We start from the raw sequence: 15,610 nt of genomic DNA on the forward strand, positions 1-15,610 counted from the left end.
GTTAAAGCTAAATAATTGTGCTGCTCTCTCAGCTGGGCTTTTTTTCGTTTCTTTTATCTTGTGGGCCTCACTTGGAAGCAGAGAGCCTAGGATTTTTCTCTTGAGTGCCCCCAGGGCTGGCTTTCTAATCTGTGGGAACCAGTGCAAAATGGAAATTCAGGGCCCCTTATACACAATACAAAGTGCTGTTGAAAATAAATAATAGTATATAAGGCTTTTTCCTATCTTCTGCTCTCTCTCTCTCTAGACTTGTCATTTACTATTTGATGCTGTTCTAAGGAAAGAAAAAAATGCAATTTTAATTATTGGCAGAAATTTTACCATTCGCATTTGTATTATGCCAGTTTTAAATGCAAAACAAGGAGTTCCCGTCATGGCGCAGTGGTTAGCGAATCTGACTAGGAACCATGAGGTTGCGGGTTTGGTCCCTGCCCTTGCTCAGTGGGTTAACGATCCGGCGTTGCTGTGAGCTGTGGTGTAGGTCGCAGACGCGGCTCAGATCCTGCATTGCTGTAGCTCTGGCGTAGGCCGGTGGGTACAGCTCCGATTGGACCCCTAGCCTGGGAACCTCCATATGCCGCGAGAGCGGCCCAAAGAAATAGCAAAAAGACTAAATAAATACATAAATAAATAAATAAATAAATGCAAAACAATATGAGAGTTTAACTCATTTGTGGGATCACCAAATTACACAATTTGCATTTTGTAACTTGTACATGCATTTGTATTTTGTGCTTGCTACAGCAGTGGAAATGCTGCACAAAACACACTCAACTGTGTTTTGGGAGTTCCTATCATGGCTCAGTGGTAACAAACCTGACAAGGATCCATGAAGATGTGGGTTCAATCCCTGGCCTTGCTCAGTGGGTTAAGGATCCAGTGTTGCCATGAGCTATGGTGTAGGTCACAGACATGGCTCGGATCCTGAATTGCTGTGGCTGTGGTGTAGGATGGCAGCTGCAGCTCTGATTCGACCCCTAGCCTGGGAACTTCCATATGCCTCAGGTATGGTCCTAAAAAGCAAAACAGAACAAAACAAAACAAAACCACTGTCTATATTTTACTTCTTGAGACATGCACATTCCAGCAATAGCTTACTGATGAGTGAGGGGAGACTGGAAGGAAAAGGAACTCTGGGTCGCTCTGTCTTTCCTTTTCCTTCTATCGTCATTTTCAGCATAAGTAGGCGGCTAATATAAAGTCACGTAAGACAGAATATGATAGGGTTCTTTGGTCATTCGTCTTAGAACACATTGCTTGTGTTCAAGCAAGTTCCAATTCAGATGGAAGGTATGGCCTCTCAGGGCTGTGTCCCCACTATGTCACAGAGTAACCCTCTTACCTTGTCCTTGCTTTTTTTGGCCAAATATGCAGAAGTTCCTGGTCCAGGGATCAAACCTGAGCCACCACAGTGACCAGAGCCACAGCAGTGATGACAAAGGATCCTCAACAGCTAGACCAGCAGGAAATTCCACCTTGTCCTTGCTTTGAGTCTCACTGAACCCCAATGCAGCATGGGTCCACTGGAACCTGCTCATGGGGCATGGAGAATGCTAAGACCATTCTCAACTTGTAAGTCTATATCCTTATATATAAGCCCACAGGCCTTCACTTAGAAAACATCAATTCAAAGAAAAATTATTAAGAATTTCAAGAGGGTGACAGCAGAGCGTTAAACTCCAAGCTCTAGGTCCTTCTGGGGAAGAGCCTGGTGAGACTATGGAGGCTGAACATCCGTGACACCTATATGGCTTTCCCCTCCTGAGTGCAGTGGAGCCCATACCAGCCACAGCAGTCCAGGGAAGAGAGCTTTGTACAGGGAACTAGGGCTGGTCTTCTGGCTCCAGCAATGCAGCTGGTTTGGCCCTTGCCAGGCTCCAGATACACCCATAAAATTTTTCCCTCCAGATTCAAAAGCTATCATGACCTTCTCTCCGTCTCAAGTCTCAGCTTACAGAGGCCTCCAAAGACCACCCTAAAAATCCCACCCCAGTATTGTTTCTATCACTAAACGCTCTTTTTTTCCCGTCACTACACTTCTTCACATTGTGATTATATATTGATTTGTGTGTTTGGCTTTTTTCTGCCTCCCCTAGCAGAGGGTCAACTCGAACAGCCCAGGTGCAATGTTGGGTCGGCTTCTGGTTGTAGCACAGAGCAGCTGCTCAGTAAATACCTGTTTGAGGGAGGGTTGAACTCCAGGAGTATTTCCCCACAGAGATTCTGATGAACCACAATTGTCTTGTTTTTCTTTTCAGCTTCCCCCATGGCATATAGAAGTTCCTGAGCCACAGATAAAATCTGAGCCAGAGCTGTGACCTATGTGGCTGCAGCAACATCAGATCCTTAACCCCCTGCACCAGGATTGAACCAGTGCCTCCAGAGAGAAAAGCCAGATCATTAACCCATTGTGCCACAGTGGGAACTCTGAACCACAATTGCTATTGAAGAGAAAAAGTGCTCATGATATAAAATTGAGTTCAAAGAAACAAAGGGTACAAAACTGTTATAAAGAATGACTCCTCCTGGAGTTCCCATCATGACGCAGCGGAAACACATCCGGCTAGGAACCATGAGGTTGTAGGTTCGATTTCTGGACTCGCTCAGTGGGTTAAGGATCTGGCATTGCCATGAGCTATGGTATAGGTCACAGACACAGCTCAGATCTCGTGTTGTGACTGTAGAGTAGGCCGGCAGCTGTAGCTCAGATTGGACCCCTAGCCTTGGGTGTGGCCCTAAAAAAAAAAAGCAAAAAACAAACAAAAAACCCAAAAACTGAAGAATCCTACCTTTATCAGAGATGCGTTCCATTTCATGGCTCTGGGTTCAATGAAGTACTGTGCTCCTCTTGAGAGAGATTTAAGGAAGAGAATGGTCAGGTGATGGCCATGGGGTTTCATACTTTTGGCAGAGAAGGGCTACATGGGACCATCTGTGATATAAAGAATGACTTTATCATAGAGTCAAAATCCCTCATTTCAACTGACTCCTTAAGACATGCACACTTGTAGTCCATTGATCTTTTTATCACTATTTTTAATATATAATTTTAAATTTCAGGAGCAATACGTGGTACATACATGTTTTACTATAATTATACGGTAGATTCCCCAAAGTGGGAATGCAGGATCAAAGGGCATGTATGTTTTAAATTTTAGTAAATACTGCCATCTTATTTCTCAAAAGGATTATAACAGTTCTCCATTCTAGTAGCAAGGAATGAGAGTGCTCCTTTTTTCCACATTGCTACTAGCACTGGATGTCATTTCTCTATTTTTATCCATGTAATATGGATGAAATGCTATTTCATTGTTTCTTTAATTGGAATTCCCCTAGTAAATAGGCACGGCGAGCAGTTTTTCATATATTTACTGACCATTTAGGTTTTTTTCTTCTTGGAATTGCCTGTTTATATCCTTTGCTCACTCATCTTTTCTTCATAACAATTTGTAGAGTCTTTTTATGTATAGTGAGAATTATAAAACTTTGTCTTTCATATGTGTGGTAAGTATTTTTTACCAGTTAATCATTTATATTTGACTTTGTTTTGAGTGTCTTCTGCAGTCCCCGCATATGTTGTTTTGTAGTTAAATTTGACAGTCATTTCCTTTAAGGCTGCTGGGTTTGTCTTACTTTAGACGACTTCTCTCACCCAAGGTTTTATAAATGTTTTCCCAAAGTTTCTTCTAATTCTTTTAACTGTGGCCATTAAAAAAAAATTAATATTGTACCGTTTCATGTAAAAAGTGACATTCTTACAATAACATAATTCCATTGACATCCCCCCCCCATTTTGCCCTTTGTGCTATCATAGTCTTATATTTCATGTGTGTATACAAACCTCACAATACAATATTACTATTTTTGGGAGTTCCTGTTGTGGCTCAGCGGAAACGAATCTGACCAGCATCCATGAGGACACAGGTTCGATTCTTGGCCTCCCTCAGTGGGTTAAGGATCCGGTGTTGCTGTGGCTGTGGTGTAGGCCAGCAGCTACAGCTCCAATTTGACCCCTAGCCTGGGAACCTCCATATGCCACAGGTATGGCCCTAAAAAGACAAACAAATTTACTAATTTTGCTTTAGACAGTCATTTGTCTTTTTAAGAAAACATGAGACAAAAATTTCTGGTTTTACTGAGATATAGTTGAAATGCAATTTAAAAGACAATTTAAAAATATTTATCTATGTATTTATCATTTCCAATGCTCTTCATTCTTTTTAGCTCATCTGAGTTGCATCTGGAGAATTTCCTTTAGCATTTCTTTTTGCTTTTTTAATTTTTTTTATTATAGTTGATTTACAATGTTCTGTCAATTTCTGCTGTACAGCCAAGTGAACCAGTTATACATATACATATACATATATACACATATACATTCTTTTCTCACATTATCCTCCATCATGTTCCATCACAAGTGATTAGATATACTACACTGTGCTATACAGCTTTAGCATTTCTTATGGCTGGCAATGAACTCTCCTTAACTTTTATTTATCTGAGCATGTCTTTATTTCCCTCTATTTTCTTAGAATATTGTTACTGGATAGAATGATGGATCTACACTTTCTCCATTTCAGCACTTTAAAGACCTTGCTTTGGTGTCTTCTTGCATCTGTTTCTAATGAGAAGTGAGTTGTCATTTGAATTGTTTCCCTCATCTCCTGCCCCTTATATGTTTTTTCCTCTGGCAGCTGCTTAGATTTTCTCTTTTTCCATGGTTTTCAGCACTTTGGGTATTATGTTCCAAGGTCTTTCTTTGTATTTATCCTACTAGAGGTTAGCTGAGCTTCTTGGATCTGAAGAACGATGTTTTCTGCCAAATTTGGGAAATTTTGGCCCTTAATTCTTTGCACGGTTTTTCTATGCTATTACCTTTCCTCTCCTTCTGGGCTCCTGTTACAGTTTGATATTGTCCTGTAGGACACAAAGATTCTGTTCATTCCCCAGTTTTTTCCCTCTGTTTTGTTTTTTGTTTTTTTGTTTGTTTTTGTTTTTAGGGCTGCCCTCGAGGTATATGGAGGTTCCCAGGCTAGGGGTCAAATCGGAGCTACAGCTGCTGGCCACAGCCACAGCCACAGACACGCCAGATCCGAGCCACATCTGTGATCTACATCACAGCTCACGGCAACACCAGATCCTTAACCCACTGAGCAAGGTCAGGGATCAAACTCAAAACCTCACGGCTCCTAGTTGGATTCGTTTCTGATGCACTACAATGGGAACTCTTCTTCCTTGTTTTTCTATTTAAATAATTTTTTTTCTTTTTTTATGGCTGCACCTGCAGCATATGGAAGTTTCCAGACTAGGGGGCGAATAGGAGTTACAGCTGCTGGCTTACACCACAGCCATAGCAACGTGGGATCCCAGCTGCATCTTCAACCTATGCCAGAGCTTATGGCAACACTGGATCCTTAACCCACTGAGTGAGGCCAGGGACTGAACCCATGTCCTCATGGACACTATGTGGAGTTCTTTACCTTCTGAGCCACAATGGGAACTCCTAGATAATTTCTGTTGATTCTTCAAGTTTTTTTAAGCTTTACTCTGTACTTTTTAATCTTTTGTTAACTTCATAAGGTGAAACTTCTTTTTTAAAAATTTATTTTTAATTAATGATTTTTATTTTTTCCATTTTAGTTGGTTTGCAGTGTTCTGTCAATTTCTATTGTACAGCAAAGTGGCCCAGTCATATATATACATATTATTTTTCCTCACAATATCCTCCCTTATGCTCTATCACAAGTGACTAGATATAGTGCCCAGTGCTATACAGCAGGATCTCATTGCTTATCTACTCCAAATGCAATAGTTTGCATTTATCAACTCCAGACTCCCAGTTCATCCCACTCCCTCCCCCTCCCCCTTGGCAACCATAAGTCTGTTTTCCAAGTCCATGAGTTTCTTTTTGTGGAAAGGTTCATTTGTGCTGTATATTAGATTCCAGACATAAGTGATATCATATGGTATTTGGCTTTCTCTTTCTGACGTACTTTACTTAAGTAAGTATGAGTCTTTTAGTTCCATCCATGTTGCTACAAATGGCATTATTTTGTCAGAAGGTGAATTTTCCATTTCAGATATTGTACTTATCTGTTTATGAATACAATTTTTTATATTTTCCATTTCTCTGCTGAGATATTCACTCATTAGTTTCATTTCTTCCTTTAAATCCTTGAGTATGTTTATAATAGATGTGTTAAATACTTTTCTGCCATTCCAATATCTAGGTTCTCTTGGGGTCTTTTTCTATTTTTTTCCCTCTAGATTATGTATTATTCCCTCATCTTTGCCCATGTAATGATTTTTTTCTTGTATGGCAGACATGAATAGGGAGTTTGGATTTTGTGGCGTTCTTTTTGAAGGCCTTGAATTTTGGTCTTTTTTTTTTTTTTGTCTTTTTGCTATTTCTTGGGCCGCGCCTGCAGCATATGGAGGTTCCCAGGCTAGCGGTCTAATCGGAGCTGTGGCCACCAGCCTACGCCAGAGCCACAGCAACGCAGGATCCGAGCCGCGTCTGCAACCTACACCACAGCTCACGGCAACTCCGGATCGTTAACCCACTGAGCAAGGGCAGGGACCGAACCCGCAACCTTATGGTTCCTAGTCGGATTCGTTAACCACTGCGCCACGACGGGAACTCCTGAATTTTGGTCTTGTATGTTGTTAAGTTACTGGCGGAGACTCTTGTTCCTATCAGGTTTAAGTTGTGTTTGGTTGAGTCTCTTGGTTTTGTCTTTGGTTCTCAGGCACAGCCTTTACTCTAGGAATTAGTTCTTATTCCTAAAGCATGGCCTTTTGGGGAGGGTCTCAGTTGAATGCCCATGTCCACTCTGGCTGGGCTTGAACTCCATGTTTCAGTACTGAGCCAACTTTGGAGTTCCTTCATGGCCTAGCAGGTTAAGGATCCAGTGCTGTCACTGCTGTGGCTTGTGTCACTGCTATGGCATGGGTATAATCCCTGGCTGAGGAACTTCTATGTGCTGTAGGCACAGCCAAAAAAGAAAAAAAAAATTAAGCCAATTTTGGTATCCCTGTTCAGCTCTCAGCCCTGAGCAATTTCTCTCTGCTGAACCTCACAGAGTCTCACTCTGTATACACACAGCCCACAGTCCAACCTTCATTGGCCAAAGAATCAGAAGAAATTCCTGTGTAGACTTTAGCCTCTTCCCACCCTTTGTTGTGCTGCCTCCTCCTCTTCTGTACCCTGACCTGCAAATTTCTGTGGCTTTAGCAGCCCCAAAGACTGAGTTTCTGCTTTTTCAGCTCAGGAAGCCCACTCTTTTGCTTGGGATCCACTGCAGTTGGAAACTGTCACCAGGCAGAAAGCCAGGACAAACATGGGCTCATCTTGTCTGTTTCCCTTTTCTCAAGTCTGTGCTGCCTGTTTTCCAATGCCTGAAAGCAACTGCCTCTGATTTTGTCTAGTGTTACACTTGTTTAGGATTGAAGGATTAGTTCATCATCATTGGAAGTCCTACTTTCTCTGTCTTCTTGTATCGTCTTTTTTTCGTTTTCGTTTTGTCTTTCTAGGGCCGCACCCTTGACATATGGAGGTTCCGAGGCTAGGGGTCAAAGCAGAGCTACAGCTGCCAGCCTATACCACAGCCACAGGAACGCTAGATCCAAGCTGTGTCTGTGACCTATACCACAGCTTTCTGCAACGTGGGATCCTTAACCCACTGAGCGAGGCCAGGGATTGAACCTGCATCCTCAGGGATACTAGTCAGATTCATTTCCACTGCACCACGACGGGAACTCCATTGTAATAATTTTTTTAGAGGTATTATTGACATGTGAGTTTTGCCTTATGAATATGCCCATGGAACATCACACAATAAGGAAATGAAGATAAGGCACATATCTAGAACCCCCAAGTTTCCTCTTGTTCTTTAAAACTGAAGGTATCGGGAGTTCCTATTATGGCTCAGTGGGTTAAGGATCTGGCGTTGCTGTGGCTATGGTGTAGGCCAGCAGCTGTAGCTTCAATTTGACCCCTAGCGTGGGAGCTTCCATATGCCTTGAGTGCAGCCCTAAAAGAAAAAAAAAATTGAAAGTGTTTCAGGTGTAAAACCATCTGAACCTGGTGCCTTCTGAAATGACTGATACTTTTCCAGTCTCTTTTATTTTTATGTATTAGCCTATTTAGGCCTTCTTTCTCTTCTTGGGGGAATTGTAGCATTTTATTGTTTTGCTAGGAAGTCATTATTTCCCCTAGATTTTCTAATTCTTTGGCATAGAGTTATATATAACAGGCTTTTGTAATCATTTTAATTGCTATTATTAGTGGTTATGTCCTTAGATTCATAGTTACCCTTTATTATTATTATTATTTTTCATTCCTTTACTGATTTTTCAGGCTTGCCAGGATATTTTTCCTTTCTATTTTATTGGGCCTTTCAAACCTTTTCAACTATTTTGACAAACTGTTGATTTAATTAATTTTTTCTTTTAATGACATATGGAGGTTCCTAGGCTAGGGGTTGAATCAGAGCTACAGCTGCTGGCCTACGCCACAGCCACAGCTATGACAGATCTGAGCAGCATCTGCGACCTCCGCCAAAGCTTATGGCAATGCCAGATCCCTGGCCCACTTAGTGAGGCCAGGAATCGAACCAGCATCCTCATGGATACTAGTCAGATTTGTTTCCCCTGTGCCACAATGGGAACTCCTATTTAATTAATTTTCTACTTAAACTTTTTTAGAATTTTCTGCTTTACATGGTCCTTGTACTAATTTTTCATTTTGAATATTTAACTCATTTCTCTTTTTTAAAATAATAGAAACCTTTCGGAGTTTCCGTCGTGGCTCAGCGGTTAATGAATCCGAGTGGAACCGTGAGGTTTCAGGTTCAATCCCTGGCCTTGCTCAGTGGGTTAAGGATCTGGCGCCATGAGCTATGATGTAGGTTATAGACGCGGCTTGGATCTGGCGTTGCTGTGGCTGTGGCGTAGGCAGGTGTCTAGAGCTCCTATTAGACCCCTAGCCTGGAAACCTCCATATGCTGTGGGTGTGGCCCTAGAAAAGACCAAAAAAAAAATAATAATAATAATAATAGAAACCTTTAAGACCACACAAGTTCCTCTGAGTACAGCCTTAGCAGTAATCCCATGATTTTGGTATGAAATGTTTTATTCATAAGATTATGGATAATTTGATGGAGTTCCCATTGTGGCTCAGTGGTTACGAACTCAACTAGTATCCATGAGAATTCGGGTTCAATCCCTGGCTCCGCTCAGTGGGTTAAGGATCCTGTGTTGGTCTGGTTGTGGCATAGACCAGCAGCTTCAATTCAATCCCTAACCTGGGAACTTCCATATGCTTTGGGTGCAGCTCCAAAAAGCTAAAAAAAAAAAAAAAAAAAAGGAAAAAAGAGATTATAGATAATTGGAAATTTCACTTTTTACATTTACTTATTTATTGAAGTATAGTTTATTTATAATATCATATTAATGTTGGGTCTACAACATAGTCATTCATAGTCATCCAAGTTGCAGATTCTGAGTCCTAACACTAAAGAGAAAGAAAACATGGCACCCACTGATTTTCCCTTTTTTTTCTTTTCTTTTATTTATTGATTTTTTTTTGTAGTATTTTTTAATCTCTATTTCCTCTCTGATCTTTTTGTTGTTGTTGTTGTTGCTATTTCTTGGGCCGCTCCCGCGGCATATGGAGGTTCCCAGGCTAGGGGTCGAATTGGAGCTGTAGCCACCAGCCTACGCCAGAGCCACAGCAACGCGGGATCCGAGCCGCGTCTGCAACCCTACACCACAGCTCACAGCAACGCCAGATCGTTAACCCACTGAGCAAGGGCAGGGACCGAACCCGCAACCTCATGGTTCCTAGTCGGATTCGTTAACCACTGCGCCACGATGGGAACTCCTCTTTTTTTTCTTTTTTTTAGCTTTTTAGGGCTATACCTGTGGCATATGGAAGTTCCCAGGCTAGGGGTCGGATCGCAGCTGTAGCTGCCTGCCTACATCATAGCCACAGCAACACGGGATCCAAGCTGTGTCTGCTATCTACACTATAGCTCACTGCAACACCAGATTCTTAACCCACTGAGCAGGGCCAGGGATTGAACCTGTGTCTTCATGGATACAAGTGGGGTTTGTTACCCCTGAGCCACCATGGGGACTCCTCAATTTCTGAATAGATTATACCCCATTTAAATTTGTTACAAAATAATGGCTACATTTCACTGTGCTGTATAATATATCTTTTTTCCTTACTTTTTTTTTTTTTTCCCATTTCTAAGGCATGTGGAGTTCCTAGCCCGGGGATTGAACCCTCTCCATAACTATGTCCCAAGCCACTGCAGTGACAATGCAGGATCCTTAACCCACTGCACCACAGATGAACTCAAGTTTTATTGGCTTCTGCTCAGAAAACACAGCTTGTGTAATCTCTACTATTTGGCCTATTTAGATTTAAAAAATACAATTGAATGGTTTTTAGTATATTTGCAATGTTATGCAATCATCTCCACAATCAATTTTATAATGTTTTTATCACCTCAAAAAGAACCTCCTACTCTTTAGCAGTTATTAACCCACCATTCCCTCTCCAACCCCAAGTCCTAGGCAGCCACTAATCTACTTTCTAACTCTATAGATTTTTTTCCTATTCTGAATATTTCTTTTTGTTTTTCTTTTCATGGCCACACCTGCAGCATATGGAAGTTCCCAGGCTACGGGTCGAATCATAGCTGCAGCTGCTAGTCTACACCACAGCCACAGCAATACCAGATCCAAGCTGCACCTGGGACCTATGCCTCAGCTTGCCACAACCCTGGATCCTTAATCCACTGAATGAGGCCAGGGATTGAACCCTCATCTTCATGGATACTAGTCAGGTTCTTAACCCGCTGAACCACATTGGGAACTCCTTTTCTGGTTTCTTTTTTTTTCTTTCTATTTTGGGTATTTCATATAAATGAAATCTCATATGATCTTTTGTGACTGGCTTCTTTTACTCAAGACAGTGTTTTAAAGGTTTTGCATATTATTGAATGCAACAGTTCATTCCTTTTTATTTATGAATAATATTCTGTTTTATGGAAATGCAACATTTTATTTATCCATTAATCAGTTGATAGATATTTGGGTCATTTCCACTTTTTACCTATTGTGAATAATGCTGTTTTCTTCTTCTTTGCATTTTTCTGGCATATCTTTAACCATCTATGTATCCATCTACTTTCATTCATTTATTCTTAACATTTCCTTGTCAATTGTTTAGGTGTTTTTTTCATATTTAAGATCCAGCTAGATTCTTTAAAAATCCAAATCTGTTTTTGTTTCTGATTTCTTTTTTTTTTACAGCCGCACCTGTGGGATATGGAAGTTCCTAGGTCAGGAGTCTAATTGGAGCTCTAGCTACAGACCTACACCACAGCCACAGCAACGCTGGATACGAGCCGTGTCTGCGACCTACATTACAGCTCACAGCAACACCAGATCCTTAACCTACTTAGCAAGGCCAGGGGTGGAACCCACCTCCTCATGGATACTAGTTGGGTTTGTTAACCACTGAGCCACGATGGGAACTCCTCCTATATTTTCCTTTCTTTCTCCCTCCTTTCCTTTCTCTTTCTTTCCTTCCTTCCCTCTCTCCCTCTTCCTTCCTTCCTTTTCTGCCACACCTGTGGCATGTGGAAGTTCCCAGACCAGGGATTGAACATGCACCACAGCAGCTACCCTAGCCACAACAGTGATGACTCCAGATCCTTAACCTGATACACTATAAGAGAATTCCTATACTTTTCAATTCTACAAATGTTACCTTTCCGTTGCTAACATCATAGTTAAATGTGTATTTCTTTATTAACATTAAATAATGACAAAGCCTTTACAGCATTTATTATTTACCACAATTAAATAATGACAAAGCCTTACAGCACATTTATTTCTCTATTCTACTCCACTCTCGATGTCTCCATTTTGCTAAACTAGAATGACATTTCTATTCCAGGGTTTTAATAAGATTTCTCATTAGTTCATTTTTTTTTCTGTTTCAAGTATACTCACTCAGAACAAATAATCCAAGTTTCTCAACATTTTTACAACTCTTTCAGAAGAAAGCTAAAGAAGGAAAGTGAATTATCCTTTAGCAAAGGGTTTATTGCTCTTTATCCAAAAAGGGACTTCCCACACTGAACATATTTACCATCTCAGGTGAGCAGGATGTATATTGATATTTAAGAATAACTTTCTTTCTTCCTTCCTTTCTCCCTTCCTTCCTCCCTTCCTCACTCTCTCCCTCTCTCTTTCCCTTTCTTTCTCTCTCTCTCACCTGCACCTGCAGCATGTGGAAGTTCCTTGGCCAGGGATCAAATCTGTGCCACAGCAGTGACCCAAGCCAGATCCTTAGTCTGCTGCAACACAAGGGAACTGCCCCTGGGAATTTTGATCTGTTTAGAAGCTAAACTTAAAAAAGTGGGTAACATGGAGTTCTCGTCATTGCAAATTGGAAATGAATCCGACTAGGAACCATGAGGGTGTGGGTTCAATCCCTGGCCTTGCTCAGTGGGTTAAGGATTTGGCATTGCCGTAAGCTGTGGTGTAGGTTGCAGATGTGGCTTGGCATAGGCCAGCAGCTCCGATTCGACCTCTAGCCTGGGAACCTCCATATACTGTGGGTGTGGCCCTAAAAGGACAAAAGACAAAAAAAAAAAAAGTGGGTAACAGGAGTTCGCATCATGGATCAGGGAAAGAAATCTGACTAGCATCCATGAGGACACAAGTTTGATTCCTGGCCTTGCTCAGTGAGTTGAGGATCCATTGTTGCTGTGAGCTATGATTTAGGTTGCAAACTCAGCTGGGATCTGATGTTTCTGTGGCTGTGGTGTAGGCCAGTAGCTACAGCTCTGATTTGACCCCTAGCCTGGAAACCTCCATATGCTGTGGGTGTGCCCTAAAAAGATGAAAAAAGTAGTGACAACGTGGATTTTTTCATGTATCATTATTCTGTTGCTTCTCCTGCTATTACCTAGACACAGGTGTTTATTTCTCACTTACTATAGTGTCTATAATTAGGTATAAATCCTCATTTAGGAAAAAAAATCTTTACTGGTTCTTAAAAAAATTTTTTTTCCTGTCTGCTTGTTTTTAATTTCCATTTTTCGTAAATATGTTGCAAGGGCTTGCTGTAGCTGCCCCCATGCTGGTACTGGAGATTTATACTGCTCCTCCTTCATAGGCTCAGGGGCTAGTGGGGTGTCAGACAAGAAAACAAGCAGAATGATGTGCTCTGATGGGGTGAGACCTGGGGAAGCCATTGGCAGACCTCTATTCAGCCTTGAGAACCAAGGAATGCTTCTCAGAGACTATATGGGTCAGGACACTCTGAGGTTAAGAGTTATCCAGATGTGGGTGGTGGAAGGATGAGGGGATAGTGCCATAGAATACCTGCACATTTGAATAAATACAGTTATTTTATTTTTTAATTTTTTTTGCCTTTTCTAGGGCCATACCCGCAGCATATGGAAGTTCCCAGGCTAGGGGTCTAATCTGAGCTGTAGCCGCCAGCCTACACCACATCCACAGCAATGCCAGATCCAAGCCTCGTCTTTGACCTACACCACAGCTCACGGCAATGCTGGATCCTTAACCCACTGAGCAGGGCCAGGGATTGAACCCGTGACATCATGGTTGCTAGTCAGATTCGTTAATCACTGAGCCATGTCGGGAACTCCGAAATACAGTTATTTTAGAATGGTTGGAGGATTCTGGCAAGAGACAAAGTTTTTCTGTCTTTCCTCTGTTTCATAATTTTTTTTTTTTTTTTTTTTTAAGAAATACAGTGGTTTAGCCCTATGGCAAGTAGACCTGGGCTAGCTGTGGCTCTTAGGAGCTGGGCTTAAAGGCCTGGTCTTGACCTCCCAACTTGGAAACTTCTTGAGTGTAGGAACAGTGTCTGATTCACTCTCTGCTCTGTCCCCAGCTCTGGTACAGAACCAAGCCCCAGCAGGAGCTCAGTTAATATTTTTGGATGAGTAAGATGGCCACCCAGGACTGTGGGGAAGATCAGTATTACCTTTTGGCACAATCCTGACAGCCTGGGGCCCTCATGGTGGGTCCTGGGGTGTCTTTGAGCAATTAAGTGAATAATTTCGTGGCAGGCTTCCCAGGACAGATTTGCTAAGGAGAACGTACTCACAGCCGCATGACAGCTTTGATATTGTTCTTAAGTACTCTAAGTTAGGAGAGGTCTGATTTGATTTTATCTGTCTTTAAGACTGATCTTTGATAACCTCACATTCCAGGTAGACTTCCTTTCCTCTCCTTCCCTCCCACATTACTGAAGGTGTGGGATCTAAGTACCTCATCACCTCTTAATTTAGTTACGAAAAGGCTGAGGTTAAAGAAATAAATTCCTGAGTCCTTTGGGGACCTTACATAAAAGCTTTCCTTTTCCCATTCTCTCCCTTATGCCCTATAAGACCTCCTTTTGTGTCTCTAGCAAGTAGAAATGGTTCTTACTTACAAATTTAAATAAATAAGCTTCCTTCCCAGGGCTGAGTGGAGGTCTGAGAGGAGGCAAGTTAAGCCTGGCCTGTGGATCCTGATAGGTCAATCAATTTATCAACAAGAATTCATTGATTCCACATGAAGCAGCTTTCAAAATCAGCACACAGCTCCTGGATGTCGTGGCTTCCTCTTCGCAAGATACTTGGGGAAGAGGAATCTTTTGAAATTTAAAATTTTATGATTACACAAATACTTAGATGCATTAATCTTAAAAAAATTGAACAACACAATAATATGTGGAATAACAAGTGAAAGGCTTTCTCTGTCTTTCCTTACACCCCATCCCACTGCTAACAGCTTGAGATTTTACCCCTTTACTCAGATCATTTCACAGTGCACTTTGTGACAGGTATATTTATATAAACATCTAATTAAAAAACTAACATCAATGGGATCACAAGTAGGTGCAGTTCTACTACTATTTCCCCTCCCCTTCCCTCTCCTCTCCTCAACTGGACCCTTAACCCACTGAGCCACAGCAGGAATTCCTCCCCCATTTTTTTTTTTTCTTTTTCACAATATGACTTGGACATCCTTCCAGTCAGACCACACAGATCTATGTTTTAACGGCTAGAATATTCCACAGCATAGAAGTACCATTATCTATCCATTTCCCCACTGATGAACATTAACATAGTTAAGAATTTTTCAGTATTAGAGGCTATGTTGTAAGTACTGGTTCTCTGGGAGTTACCCATTAAATCATGCACTTACTGTGGGCTCACCATGTGCCACGCACTCCGCTAGCGGAGGAGGTAAACAAAACAGACATCTAAAATAGTTAAGAGTGATGGAAAGGGGGCATCTTCTTTTCCAAAGAAGGCCAGACAGGCTAAAGATCGGTCTCTACATCAACCCAGGAGGCTGAGGAGTCCCCCAGCGTGTTTCCCCAGCTGTACAAGGGGCCCCAAGACCCGTCGGTCCTGCAAAGGAAGACGGGTGGTGGGCGCTACGGCGCTTTTTAGCAGGGTCTGAGGGCCGCGGGCTATTCGCCAGGAGTCGCTCATCACACACCACGCGCTGAGCGCAATTACAGCGAAGTGGGGCGGGGCCGAGCGGCGCGCGACCCTCCGCGCGC

This window comes from Phacochoerus africanus, chromosome 15 (genome assembly GCF_016906955.1).
Source record: "Phacochoerus africanus isolate WHEZ1 chromosome 15, ROS_Pafr_v1, whole genome shotgun sequence".
Classification (NCBI taxonomy): Eukaryota; Metazoa; Chordata; class Mammalia; order Artiodactyla; family Suidae; genus Phacochoerus; species Phacochoerus africanus.